The 14,892-nt window shown below is 38.1% G+C and overlaps 1 protein-coding gene and 1 long non-coding RNA gene across 2 annotated transcripts in view; one reads left to right on the forward strand and one right to left on the reverse strand.

The window, feature by feature from the left end:
• The window catches only part of LOC124157751, a 712,413-nt gene extending 705,938 nt beyond the window's left edge, over positions 1–6,475 (reverse strand). Inside the window, exon 1 of the mRNA XM_046532751.1 lies at positions 6,314–6,475. The gene's annotated coding sequence lies outside the window, so the exon portion shown is untranslated. The remainder of the gene's footprint in view (positions 1–6,313) is intronic.
• A 106-nt stretch (positions 6,476–6,581) lies between these two features.
• Positions 6,582–7,960, forward strand: LOC124156891. The gene is made up of 3 exons (XR_006864420.1): positions 6,582–6,929; positions 7,429–7,612; positions 7,715–7,960. It is a non-coding gene; the product is annotated as an uncharacterized LOC124156891 (long non-coding RNA).
• The last annotated feature ends 6,932 nt before the right edge of the window (positions 7,961–14,892 follow it).

Raw genomic sequence — 14,892 nt, forward strand, 5'->3', positions numbered from 1 at the left:
AAAGGAAGGGATCCGTACGATCGACGAAGAGGAGAGAGTTGAAAAATATTAAGTACGAGAGTGAAGTCACGTGGGCCGTGGACCATACGAGTCGTTTTCAACGTTACCATTCGCCCACAGAATACCCATACAATCAGGGCGGCACCACTATGCCCCGACCAAGCATCAAGAGAGGTGTACACAGAGCTGTAGTTGGGCCGGTACGGCGTACCCCCTAAAATCCAAACTCGTCATAAGCATACCGGTGAAACTACCTTCTTAAATCTGAAACAAATAGCCCTCATGTAAATTGTCCAATGGATTTCAGAAAGAAAAATCGGAAATGATTATTTACTTGCACAGAGATATCTCGTGGCACAACTTGGAACTAATGTAAGAGTTGGAGTTCGACATTTCAATCGCGGCCTGATGTATAACACATGTTCAGCTGCCGGCAATTTTTGGTGAGTACCGCCTAATTTTTTTTCTCAACTACAGCACTGGGTGTACATACCGATATTGGCTAAAAAAAACATTTCCACAAGCTTACATGTCCACGCGGTTGAATGAGGCTATCAAATGAAACCAGATAATTATATTATTTTCGAGGAACTTTTAAATAATGCCTTTCCTATCATGTTCTCGAGGAGACGAACGGGGAAAATACGCCAAAGAAGGAACGGGTGGATAAGGTGCATCATAAAAGATTGTTATTACTTGATAAATATACTGGAGGGAAAACTTGAAGCACATTGAATTGAGCGAAGAGGTGAGTACTTGTGGCAGAAAAAGACGGGGAAAGGAAGGGGAAACATCAAAGAAGTAACAATATTAGGCTACAGAATACCAATTTAAGGATTTTAGTACAGCGAATAAATGAATTATGTTCCACCAAGAGTCCAAGAAGAAAGATTGAGCCATCCACTTCGAATTTTAAGACAACTGAATTTCAAAATCCATGAATTTCGATAAGTTATTACAAAAATACTTATCTATGCCAGAGAGAGATGGAGAAAAATTTCGCTTGACTAAAGCACTGGCAATACCTTGGTAAAAATAAAATTTAAGCCTGCCCACCATGCTACCCTCGGAGTTATTTGCACATCAAACCAGTAACTACAGTATAAAATACTTATCAAGAAATATAATTACACCGACCGAATACAGTATGTACCTCATTCGCAGGCACAATTCATCTAACAGAAATTGTCATCATCTCCCACAAATTTGACCATTTTTTATTATGTGCAACTACTAACTGATACGTAGATCACAATTTCTTCAAAACCTGGCAGGCAAACCATTTCCAGACCTAATCCAACCCAAGCATAACACCCATTCAAGTGACTCAAGAACGCTAAAAACAGTGACGCCAACTTGAGTCGAAATAAGCATTCGTGGCAGTACCGTCCACCTCCCACACCACATATCTCCACGACTATCACCCCACCGACAAGGAAGGAAATGCTTAGGCAAGCAAGTCTGTGCATTATGTCCCACCGGACTAATTCGAGCGTGACGCTGAGCCCAGCACCACGCATCATCGACTGCGACCCCGGCAAACTAATTACCCTGATCCAAAACGCATATGGTTCGCTAATAGCAAACGACCTCATTCCCACTGACGCCACGGTTCAAACTCCACGAAGTCGTGCAGTGCATTGCGGAACAATGAACAAAAAGCTATCATGAGCAGCGGTGGTGTCAACTACTAGGCTGTGATATGAGGAAATAAACCGTAAAAATGGGAGTGTGAAAACTCATTGTGCAACCAGTTCCGAACAGTGCGTAACCCCTGATTTCAACTGCAACCGTAACGAGGGTTTGGTGTTACCAGCCTATTTATCTACATTTTTACATACAGCTTGCGAAAATTGAGATGATACATCTTTCAGGAATTATGTTTTTTAGGCATTTTAGGCATACATTTCTATGTAACAGATCCTACAAATCAGAAATTATAAAATGAGAATTTTGCCGAAAAAGAGAAATATGAAGGATATCGGAATAATTGTAATGGACTTTAATAAATGCTCAATCGAACTCAAGCACTCAAATCCACAAAAAACACACCTACTTATTTTACTATTCTTATACAGGTCAACGGCAGGTGTCCCAACACCTCCCGCTCGTCTATTGAGGCGGCCTGCGCGGTAATGTGAAGAAGTAGTTAATTCCTTGGTTTGACGAAGACAACCATAACAACCAACAAAGAAGACATACTTTATGCTTTCACGTAATTTCCTCCTAATTGACAGAGAAAGGTAACCCTTTGAAACGAGAAGTTCATTCGTTGAGTTATGGACAGCGTAATGTTTTCAACGACGAAAGAACGCAGAACAGTCTCGTATAAATTTAAGTTATTATTTCAATAACTGCTAAAATGGATCATTTCTGCCAATTCACAGTGACGCAGTAGCCAACATTAAATATAAACGTAAACAATCAAAACAAATATATTTATATTATGTGGAATAGGCAGTTAATTGCTCAGGCAAAATTAGAGCCTCGGTACCGGCGCCTCAATTGATACGCACGTCATAGTGCACTATACTTTTTATGACATGCAATACACATAAACCCCACAAGCCACCAACAGGGTTTCTGGCACAGGGTGACTAATCACCATCATACGCCATGCAACATGCTACGAACGCACGGTAGTGAAATACATCACGACACGTATTGGGAAGAATTCAACGAAGGGTACACAAATTTATGGGGATAGAAAGATACATGTGTCATCCGCAAATCTTTGTTGCGCATCTCCATGACGGTAATTCGGCATTCGTTGCCATCTAAATGGTAAAAAAGGGGCTAGATCTCTGGTTAATAATCACAAGTGAACTTGCACTTACGAAAGGCACACAATGACGAGTAACTTAAAAGCGCTATATTACAAAGTAACCAATCCATTACTGCCTAATGGAGACCTTCTTCGCCACGGACTAAATAAGTCACCAACACCTTTTCCATTTTTACCCAACAGCTGCACGTAAGTATTGATGCCAATGATTTTCAGTATCACCTCTTTCCATGCTTAAAGACGAGATAAAGGATTACTGACAAGGATAACTTAACTCATCCAAACGGTAGCCATATCAATGTGATAATCGCACCAGGTTCAAAAGTACGATCACAAGCAACAAAGCAGAAAAACGAGAATGAATGATTCAATTATAGAAAAAGACGAAAACGGCGAAACTCATTCAAATACGAAATGCCTCACGTAACTTACAATCAGCAGTTACAGTTATTAATGCAGCCGAGGATACTGTCAGTTCAATAAAGAAAAGTTAATCACCAAAGATGTGAGTCCTTAAAATGAAGATTTGAAAAGAAATATCAAAGGCTACAACGAATTACATGACTAGACTCAAGTCGAAATTATGAAATGGCAATAACAAATTAATATTAATAAGTTATTTTCAAATTCTTTCAAATTTTAGATGTAAACTTAGATTGCCTATATCTTTTGGCAGGGACAACATGGCAAATGTACCCACATTATTCAAATTCATTTAAGACATCATTGTTCAATCGGTGACTTAAATGCCGACCAATTATGATCTAACGCCAATTACCCTAGAGGATGCTCGCAGGATGATACCATTCCGATGCGCTTGGTTCGCCCATGAATTACTTGCCGGCTGAGTTTTATCTTAGCAATGTTACCTCTCATGTTCACTACAATAGATAATAAACACTGTTTTCCCCAAGTCTGTCAATAGATCAAACCCCCCCACCCGCCCATCATCATAACCAAAAGCATGCCGAGGGTTTTCTTAATAAAGGTTAAACCACCTCCAACGTCGAAGGAAAAATATCTATCTCAATTCTTTATGATGCAATGGATTATTTCACATGAAATTCGAGACTAACAGCAGGCTATGTCAAGTCATAATAAGAATATTAGAATATGGGCTCATGGACCTGAGAAGTGCATAGCTCTCATTAACGTTTGCTGCTTATTAACGGAACGAATTGTTCCTATTTGATGAGAACCCTATCACATAAGGGCACATTCATGATAACACCTCAACTATGTAGCACTGCGCATTTGGAGTAAAAAATACCCCTTCCACAAACATTAGAGGTTTGCCCAGATTTCCCAAAGTTGTATGTAAGCAAGTACCTACACGTAGGTGCGAGGGTATGAAAATCGATATTCAAAGCGATTACGAGCAACCAAAACTTAAGAAATTCATATCAGATCTACATACGCGACCCCCAGGTGTTACTTCCGCTAATGAGACAAAAAAGTATTCCTTTATAGAGCATATGAAGTGAAACTTGATTCTGAAGAAAATACACCAAATAGGGGAGAAAAAGTTGGCAATACGGTTAACAAAATAAATCACGCAAACTGCGTTGACGAAACAATTGAGGTCGAGTTTGAGACACCCCATCGCGCGTGAGTGAAGTAGCCGGCAATTCTTCCTACTTTCCAATATCCACCTCCCTGCGTCACAATACAGATTCCGGTCAAGGTATTCGGAGAAAAATCGCAATGCCATTCTTTAGCACTGGAAGATATTAAATCATTATTCATAGAGCTTTCCCCGTGTCTTTATATTTCACCGTCTTATGCAAATCAAAAACTTAAAAGTGACATAAAGATTACTGCGAAGTACAATTAATAGGTTCAGCTGCTCTTCGTATACTTAGGGATTAAATTCCATTCCGATTCAATTCCTATTCCTATCCGACAAATTCACTACCTATCACAGAAATACTTCCGCAAAGGTAACACGGATTGTCAATTATGTCAGGCCGTGGGAAACACTTATTGTGAAAAAATAAAGAGATGATTACAGCAACGACACGCAACCTAAAGGTTTCATAATGTACGAAAAGTTAAAGTTAAGGAGACATTAGCAAATAATTGTTGATGGAGGAAATAAATACACCAGCAGTTAACAGTTCCTCTGGTACTCTTAGCTTAGCGAATAACCAAGGAAAGAGGTATTAGATTCTCAATGACGAGGAAGAAATATATCATGGATCCTTCAAACTCAAAAATTTTCATCAGTGATCACGAGAGAGAAGCGGCGGCACCTGCTAGACAGATTGTCACTCTTTCGTTCTAAGGTTGAGATGACATGATTTCAAGATGTTTATCATCCAGCCACGGGAGGGTGCAAACATCCCGTCATTCAATCATCTGTATCCATTATCAACTTGATTTTGGAGACCAAAACTTCATCATTCTCAGAACTCTCACACAGATTCGCCAGGTAGTACGGTGAATCCTTTAAACCATGGTGAAATTTCCTTTCCTTGCTCATTGATGCAACCCACAAGTCTTGCTATCTTTGCCTATTCCTTTAACCACAGAAAGAAGGCACATCACCTATGCGAAAAAAGGATGGGACAAATAAATTGAAATGGTGAACGCTAAATTGGTGATTATGTTCCCAATTCAGAACAAACCCCAACGCAAACCGCTATTCCAACACATCAATGGTATGAATTTGACGTGAATTGAAACGAGAAACTCAGCACCCGGCACATCAATAGTAGTAGGGTAATCTCTAGACCCTGAGATAAGAATCTTAAGGACGCACAAACCGGTTCATTTGAATACAATATTATATCAGCATGTGGCCTCGAAATAAGAAGGCATACATCATGGGGACTATCCAAAAAAGTGTTTACTATCACGATAAATTCCTGAAAATCTATCGTCATCATACTCAAGAACGAATACAAAAAATCTCCAGTACGAGCAAAAAGTCAGAGCCTCGGCTTTATGAAACGCCGTCTTAAGGTATTCGGACGTTGGACTCTTCCAAGCAGGTGAAGCCATTCTAAGTACTATGACATTTCGGACAACATATCAAAACAAAATTAGAAACACGTCTTCAAGAGGGGTGACTTTTCGAAATGCAAACCTAAGCTAAAGAGAGACATCGATGACAACACTGGATCAAGAAAACATGAATCTCTCGTTGCTGTACGGCAATGAAAACAGTTTAAAGCCAATCTATCGACCAAACACAAATCTACTCGGATGAAAAAAGGCATGACATGAGATTGCAGCGGTAGTAGAACAAGCAAGACGAAGAGGGAATGCATCCGACTACAAGGGAATCATTTATTGTCGTTTTACCACACAGACAGATACAGAAACTAAGAAAGAGTGTGGAAGAGACCTTAATAATTACTCTTTCCCTGATCGATATGGCGCTTCTACAACGTCTCTTCCAGGGCAATACGAAAGACATGAACATGAAATACACTCCGACGGCAGACTACTGGCCAGGTAAGAAACATTCGCCGAAATCTTAGACAGTGTCTCAATTCAAGATGGTCAAAAAATAAAGAAACCTACCTTTTAGTTTATTCAGGAACTATCCATCCAAAAGGAGATATCCACAGGACACAATCATCACAATGGAAAAGCAAAGAATCGTCCAAAACTGAATAGAAAACTTCTACAAAACACAAATAATCTCCTTGTTTACGCACACACAACCACCACGGACACAGACAGCCCGGGACTGCGCTGCTAGCGCTAGCAGATGGAGCAAGAATTAACGTAGTCGTCGTTTGTTTCGCAGCCAGCGACACCTAAGTGGATATTCATCAAACTACTTTTAAATCGTTACCGCGTAAATGTTTCGTCCGTTTTAATGAAATCCCTGACATTAGCTACTATTCCTGGAATCTTCTGAATTCGTATACTTATGGGAAAACAATATTTTCATGAAATCAACGCGCTAATATTCACCCAAGTTTCGTATTTATGATGTCAGTGGCATGTGGCTGGAGCACTGCCAACTGCCCCTAAATAGCCAATGCAACTGAGTATAAATGTTTCATTTATCGAATGTTAAGGAAGAGCATTACAAGGGAATTAATTAATAATTTTAAATTCACGTCTTCTGTTGAGAAAATTCAAAGCATTTAAAAATCTATCAACTTGAAGTTTATTCTGAGGGCTAAAGGTTGGTATGTTAGGTACTCGCATTGCATATAATTCTTTTCTTTTCCATGAATAATTAAAAGCTAAGATGTGACATACTTCGTCGGATTTATCTTTACTTTTCTTTTTTGCATGGTAAAAAACCGATCAAAACATCACTAACTGCAGAAACATGCTTACCTACTGGTTTTCTCTTATCGGAGCAGACCGTGAAAACACTGATCAGACCTTGCCCGGAATATAATATTTCAATACATACTACTTTCATGCCATTTAAAAAAAAAACACCCAAACATAGAGCACACCCAATTTGTGCTCTGTATTACTATTAATTCAAGATTTTTACTCCCCTAAAATATATTCCTGTCTCATATGTTCTCATAAGGTGTTATTGATGTAATACTTCTCTTGGTGTGCCGTTTGGCTTTTTTTATATTAATGTATTGCCTAGTCGCCTCTTATAAAATTTCGTTAATGTTTTCAGTTTTTTATCCACTAATACTGCATCACACTCTTCCCAGATCATCTGAATAGCTGACCAGTAGCCACAACTCAGGATTATTTTAAATTTGCACAACACATTCCACAAAGCAAATTAAAATTATTCTGCGTTTTCTCAGCCCTGGTGGAAGACAATCAATCCATTCTTCCTTATGACACCTTCTCCATATCTGATGTAGGTTTCCATGTGGCTTATTGTTAGAGGTAAGGTAATTGATTTTTGAGGTTTCTGAGGCATCATTCCATGTCATGTGGATAGTATTTCAGTGGACTATCCAGCTGGCTTCTTCATCTTACTCATTTCAGATATCTGAGGAGGTCCGCATACATTAGTATAGTGAGGTATCATCAAGAGGAAATGAAAGTTATGGACCGAGAACCTGAAAACTGAGAAGACCTCTCCCCATAGCAACTATTATTTTTCTACCATCACTTGCCATACTTATTCCACTTTTATATTTACCTGTGGAGAACATTTTACATGTCTCATTATAATTTATATTGAAGATTTCATTCTATAAGGCATGACAGAGGAAAGGATGCCAGACAGAGGTTGGCAAAATATTGTGTTTTAGATACAAAATACAAATTACTCTAGAAAATTGTATTTGAAATTCATGATTACACTTGTAATTTCAAAATACTTTCTTAAAATATAAAATAATCCACCTTCCATGTATAGTATTTTTCAGACTATGAAATTTAAAATTTACAATGCTACAAATTAAAATTTAGCTACTTTAGTTGAAAATATAGTGCAGTAACTAAGGAATTCCACATGAATTCATAGAACAGAAACAAGGTTCTGACATTGCATTGAAAAATCAGATTATTACATGTAAAAAAAGCCAAGTTCAGAGGAAAAGGGACAAGGTATGTGATAAATGGGTAGATAATCTAAGTATTAATATTTGATATAGTATATATGATAATTTGGTGCCTTTAGAGAGAGCTGAGAGGAGGCATTGCCAATGTTTCAGTTTTTAGTACTTGTTACTCATATCATGCATAAAATGCAGACTGCATACATTTGCATGAGTATGATAAATGAATATGAAGTGGAATAAATACTGGAAGGAAAAATGGGTATGATGAAAGTTGCAGTTCATTACTCCCTAAAATCAAAAGTGACCAATGCAGCTCGACCCTCTTCCACAAGTCTAGGCCATCGAAAACAGGATTTCAATTTGGTAGTTTCCTTCATCAAAGAAAACAAAAGGCATTAATTGCGATTCATTACCCACCACTAGCGTATTCATAATATACAAGTTATTTGGTTTTAGAAATCCCAGTTTATACGAATGGCAATGGTCAATTTGAACCGCATTTGAAAAAGGCCAGATTGGCGCCCATGCGATGCCACTCCACGTGACGTTACAAGGACCTAGTTTCTATACGAGTGGACAGGAATTTTACATCATATGAGATTACCAATGCATGCATGAGGCACAGAGCTCAGGGAAACACGTCTTAATAATCACCTATTAAAACAGCCCAAGGTCAGAAAGTTTTCTTCGTTTGATAGGGTATTAATAATCCTTATTTAAGCCAAGCGCTACCTGCTAGCAGCCTGCATCGTAGCAGCGCTCAAAGCCTCGCCCCAAGGTCACCTCACAGGGTGACAACGGGAACCAGAATGACGTCACACGGTGTTTTCCCAGCATTCATACTTAGCCTTCGCATTTTTGCGTGCTAGAAAATGTTCACATTTCATTTAATCACAAAAAATATATATCGTCGTATAAAAATCTAAAAGCGTGACATATGTACTCCAGGAATAATAATCTTTCGATTTAGGCAATAAAAAAATAAAAGGAAACCACTGTATTGCAGGCGTTTTAGAGTAATTCTTGTAGAGATGCATCTCATATCAATGACATGTTCCTGGACAAAAACAAACAATGATGAAGGGTTAAGGTCTGAAAATGTGATTTTTTTCTGGGAAATGTGAAAAGATATATCATTAAGTTTATAATATTGCATAATATTAAAATATCATTCAAGTACAATTCATAAGAAATTATAAGATTTATTTAAAAATAACCATGAACAAGTCTGCTAAAGAAGCTGCACGACAACAAACGGAAAAAATGCAGCAATTGAAATTTTAATATGGTGAATGAAACAAGTACCAAGAAAGGCCTCTATGTATTAAAAGTAAAAGCCAAAATGAACTGCACCACCTCTGGGGTCCCGAGAAACCATTAATGTAAGCATATTAGCTAATCCATAAGAGGGATAAAATTGTAGCTGGCAAATGGCTGGCTAATACCTCTGACCGGCAATTGGGAGATCCAGGTTAGAATCACAGCTAAGTCAAAACATTTTTTCATGACGAACTTTATCCTTGTTGTATTCTACCTTTCTCCCCTGGTCCCAGTGATACAATAGGGTGGTTTCCTATTGCCTAAATTGAAAGATTACACAGGCCAACAATGAAAAAACTTTTTTTACTGAAAATACCTTATTCTTACGTTTTTTAAGTTGCTGAATCCAAATATGATGGTTTTAAAGTTATATCACCCACCATTTATTCACATTTTTCAGTTGAATTTATGAAATCAAGCAATATTTTTAGAATTTAACAGCTTTTTTATAGTTATAATAAAATTGAAGAAGTAGGTCTAATGAACGAAGATAATGGGGGATTACTGTTGGTACTTCACCGATAAGTTCAGCAAGCGATTCATTGCAGAAAAAGCTACACAAGAAGCTTCAAGGAAAAAAGGGAAAGAAAATGTAGACCAATTCCAGTTGACAAGTGAACCCTGTATTATCACGCTGTAGTAAATACAAACAATTTTATCACAATGTAGTGAACAGAAAATATAACAATTTTATGATGTAACCGAGTGTTTCATTGATTTTCCTATATACCGTGTAGGGGTATTAGACTCAATATTAAAATACATATTGCTTGGAAACTATGGGTGATACGAAAAAACTAAGGTCAGGTTTGGATTCGGCACATACAAATCTATAAAGATCAGCTATTAAAATAAAAAAAGTTTTCAAACAAAATTTTTTTGTTGGCCTGTGTTATTTACTCCTTGAGTATGTATTTCACGCTTTCAGATTTGTAAATGATGATATCTATTTTCTGCGATTAAATGAAAAGTGAAAATTTTCAAGCACGCGAAAAATGCGACAGCTAATTGTGAATGCTGGGAAATGCCCATGTGACGTCATGCTGGTTCTAGCTGCCACTGTGTGAGGCCACCTTGGTGCAAGGCTATGAGTGCTCCTACGATGCAGGCTGCTAGCAGGTGGCAGAGTAAATAAGAAGGAAATCGCTAGGCTTAAATAAGGATTATTAATACCCTTTCAAACGAAGGAAACTTTCCGACCATAGGCAAATTTTATAGGTGATTATTAAGAGATGTTTCCCTGAGCTTTATGCCACATGCATGCATTGGTAATCCCAGACGATTTAAAACTCCTGACTACTCGTATTGCATCTAAGCCCCTGTGACGTCTCTTGTAGTGGCTTCGCATCGGCACCAATCTGGCCTTTTTTCAAATGAGGTTAAAATTGACCATTAACATTCATCTAAACTGGGATTTCTACAACCAAATAATTAGTATATAATGAATATACTAATGGTGGGTAATGAATCGCAATCAATGCCTTTCCTTTTCTTTGATGAAGGTACCCTATTCCTTAACACTGTTCCTAACCCCTCTCATTTCGGAACAGTCACGCACTCTTCGTCTGTTAACTCCTTCCCTCCCCTTACAACCTCACTGTGTACATATATAAGGGGCTCACGGTGAACCATTTGATCGCCTTCATAATGACAATCTAGTAGTTGAAATCCAGGATCGAAATAATAGAAGTTTTGTGGAACATTACAAAGTGAGTTATTTCACACTAGACGAAACAGTTTGAAGAGCATCAGCTCACGTTGTTTTTGCAATGGTAACTTTGTGTTTTGTTTCCAAATAAGGCATTGATTAACATGATTGATAACATGGGCGGATCTAGGGGGGGTGGCGGGCACATGCCCCCCCCAGACTCTTAAAAAATATGGAATATTTTTAATACATTATCCTTGCGTTCGTTTTGTATTGCGAGGTACCCTTGTGCCCCCCCAGAAAAAAATCCTGGTTACGGCCTTGCTTGTGCCCCCCCCCCCCAGAAATGAATCCTGGATCCACCCCCGATTGATAACATAGTGCAAGTAGATGCAAATCTTCAAAATTTGGAATTGCAAAAATTACCTCGGATTGTATGCTAACACTGTCATCTGTCATAATTGGAAGTCATCATCAAGTAAGGATCTACTTTATTCCACAAATTCTAGTTTTAAATCTACTCGATCCTAATGAGAGGGCCAGCAAGTGGAAAATTAAAATTAAATGCACCAAACTTATTCACTTAGCTGGATTTGCCATGCCTCACACCATTTCACGACAGCATCCGTACTTGATAGGACCTGGTTGCCACTATAAAAGCTTAATTCTCCACTTACACCATTGTTTACTTTGGAAAAAAATGAATTCACCACTTCACTGATACAATTGATTTACGCAAGGAACAGTAAAGGACTGAAGTGCACAATAAGAGTTTCTAAAAAAATGTCATGAGAAATTTCATGAGTGACCTACATGTAACCTGCAATCAATTTCTCTCTGGCCATAATAATTGTTGGCCATCATCGGATGCATTCTATGGAAGTTTGACACCAAATAACAACAGATGTAAAATAATGAATGCTCTGCAGGGCATATATCTGGATGAATATATGGATTTCTCATGACCGAATTCTTCAATGTGCAGATTAAGGGATTCATTTTGTTGAAAAGGAATGCAATAAATGAATGATAACACCAAATAATTCGACAAATTCATCGAAGGAGTAAGTGAGCATGTGGTTTTTCTTTAATGTATTTTAGTGGTATGAGTGTGGTTACAGCTGCAGGAACGATCCTCGCAAACCTGAGAGGGCACATGCTTAGACATTCAGAAATTTATTCAATGAGGTAAATCTGAGGGGAAGGAGTGCATGCTTGTTTTCCCAGTTTTTTAAATTTTTATATAATTTGCAAACTGAGTGATAGAATTCCATTCCCTTTTAAACAACTGAATCTCTAACCTTGCCCAATGAACCAGAAAAGGGTTTAGTGGATCAGTAGTTGACAATAACATTCAAGTTCTGTCGAATTCATTCCATTCTAACAGCAATGGAGTTTCTCTCTAATTTTAACTATTTCATGGCTCCTCAGTTACTTTTCGAAGCAGTATTTTAGGTAGCTACTAGCCTGGGAACCTGCAGCTGATTGGCATTAGTTCAAATAGGCCTGCTAGTTGGCAAATGGACTATTGGTAGAAGATTCAAAAACCCTCAATCAATATAGCTCACCATAGGCGGATCCAGGGGGGGGGGGCACGGGGGCACGTGCCCCCCCCAGACCCTCAAAAATAGGCAAGATTTTTAAAATGGTCCCATTATCATTGCGATCGTTTTGTATTATGAGATATCCTTGTGCCCCCCCCTGAACAAAATCCTGGATACGGCCTTGCTTGTGCCCCCCCCAGAAATAAATCCTGGATCCGCCCCTGTAGCTCACTCTACTGTTACAATAGGGGGGAAAAAGAATACACTACATATAGCAATTCTCTTCCATGAGCTCTCAACCCCATCTAAAATGCAGCAATTTAATTGGAATTCACAGTCTGTATTAGAAGCCAGCATTCTCATGGGATATCCAGTTTGCTTCAACCCATTAAGACTGGGAGGTTTAGAGAGGAGCAACCTGTATGTAAACAGCCAGTTACAGTAAAGAGATGAATACTCCCCAGTTTTACATAATTGACAATTGTTTCATTTTACTGAGTATCAGTTAGACACTGGTGTCAGGCAAAAGAATAGTGATATTCCCATTATCACTTTTCATAGGCAAGTATGCTACAGCATTGATTGCTGGTTAGGAGGCAGGATGCCATCCCATTTGAGTGGATGAGAACAACAGACTTCCGTAAGGACTAGAATCTCATGGAAATTTCAGTACAATAAAGTGGGAATGGAAGTTTAAGTTGAATTTCCTTGGCAATGCTTAAAGAATTATGAGGCACTGGTTTCTTCCTGGAAAATAGGAAATAAATTAGAAAAATATGCATTTCCCATTGAATTCACAAACACTTCAACACTTTCCTAACGGGTGACTGTCCTTCCTGCCATCTAGCTATTTATCGTAGTAGAGTTAAAAATAAGTCAGACAAGTTTTAACACAGTGAGTATATAAAGGCTCATACCTATGATGAGGATACAGCCTTGGCCAAGCAAAGGAACAAACCAAGTGACAACCAGACTTAATACCCACTTGTAAGCCCTTATAGCAAGCAATAAAAATTAACATTAACATGTTGCGTACTGGGGTATTTAAATTCCTAGGAATGCAGATTCTGGGTGAAGGTGTTGAGATTGGAAATGTGTGCCTATAAGGGCATAATGCCTTTGGTTTAAACATGGTTAAAAAGCTAATGTTTAGAATAAAACTTGACCCAATCAAACCATATGATGCATCAATTCATTATGAATAACGAACAACAACTGAATACCTATTGTACACTTTAAAATTGTTTAGGTTGACACGCCTAAATGACGAGAATCTTCGTCACCCGTCCGGAACGTTTGGGAAAAGTATGACGAGAATTCTCACCATCCATACGCAACGTGTTAAGACATTGCTTTCAATAAAGGGGAAAAAGAAAAATGAGTCTTCAAATGATTCAATATCTTCAACTATCCATTCAATAGAACTGGAAAGGAGGAAGCAGTGAACTGATTGGCGTGAGCTCATGATGCCATCAACTTATTTGGAAAAGGGTTCAGGCAGTTGATTTTTCGTCACTTAATTGAGAAGAAGTGTGCGATAGATCAAAAACTGATATTTATAAAGAACACTATTCGATGAACTGAAGTTGTTAGATTTTCCTGGAGTATCAGGCCAAGAAAGTATTCTCAGGTTCATCTCAGGATGCAGAACAAGTCACTCTTAGAAATGTTGCAATACATACTGCCAATTACCTGAGGAGAACCGGATAATCCTTTCTGAACACTACTTTATCCACTGTATTTTTCAAAGACTATCACAGTCAGCAGTAACATAGGTATCATTGATGACAAGCCTATTCAGTATATCTGGGCATAGATAGGTATAAGAAAACAGTGGATAGCTCAGAAACTATTTTCCAGGTATTGTAATGTCTGCTCTTTTACTGAAAAAATGGCAGTGAATATTTCTCAAGTTTCACACCTGGTAATATTCTCCACAGCATAGATATCATTACAAATGTATGTTTAACTTAGAAGAAAAATATTTCTCACTTCCAGTAATGGGCCTTTTGTAGTCTATGAACACACTCCTATGATGCTGAATTATCTGATATATTTCATAGAATTCTATCAAGGCAGAACGGCACAATCCCTAAGTCTTAAAATCCTTCAACTCAACCATTCCAAAAAGGAAGACAACGAAAA

The sequence above is a fragment of the Ischnura elegans genome, chromosome 4, assembly GCF_921293095.1.
Source record: "Ischnura elegans chromosome 4, ioIscEleg1.1, whole genome shotgun sequence".
Classification (NCBI taxonomy): domain Eukaryota; kingdom Metazoa; phylum Arthropoda; class Insecta; order Odonata; family Coenagrionidae; genus Ischnura; species Ischnura elegans.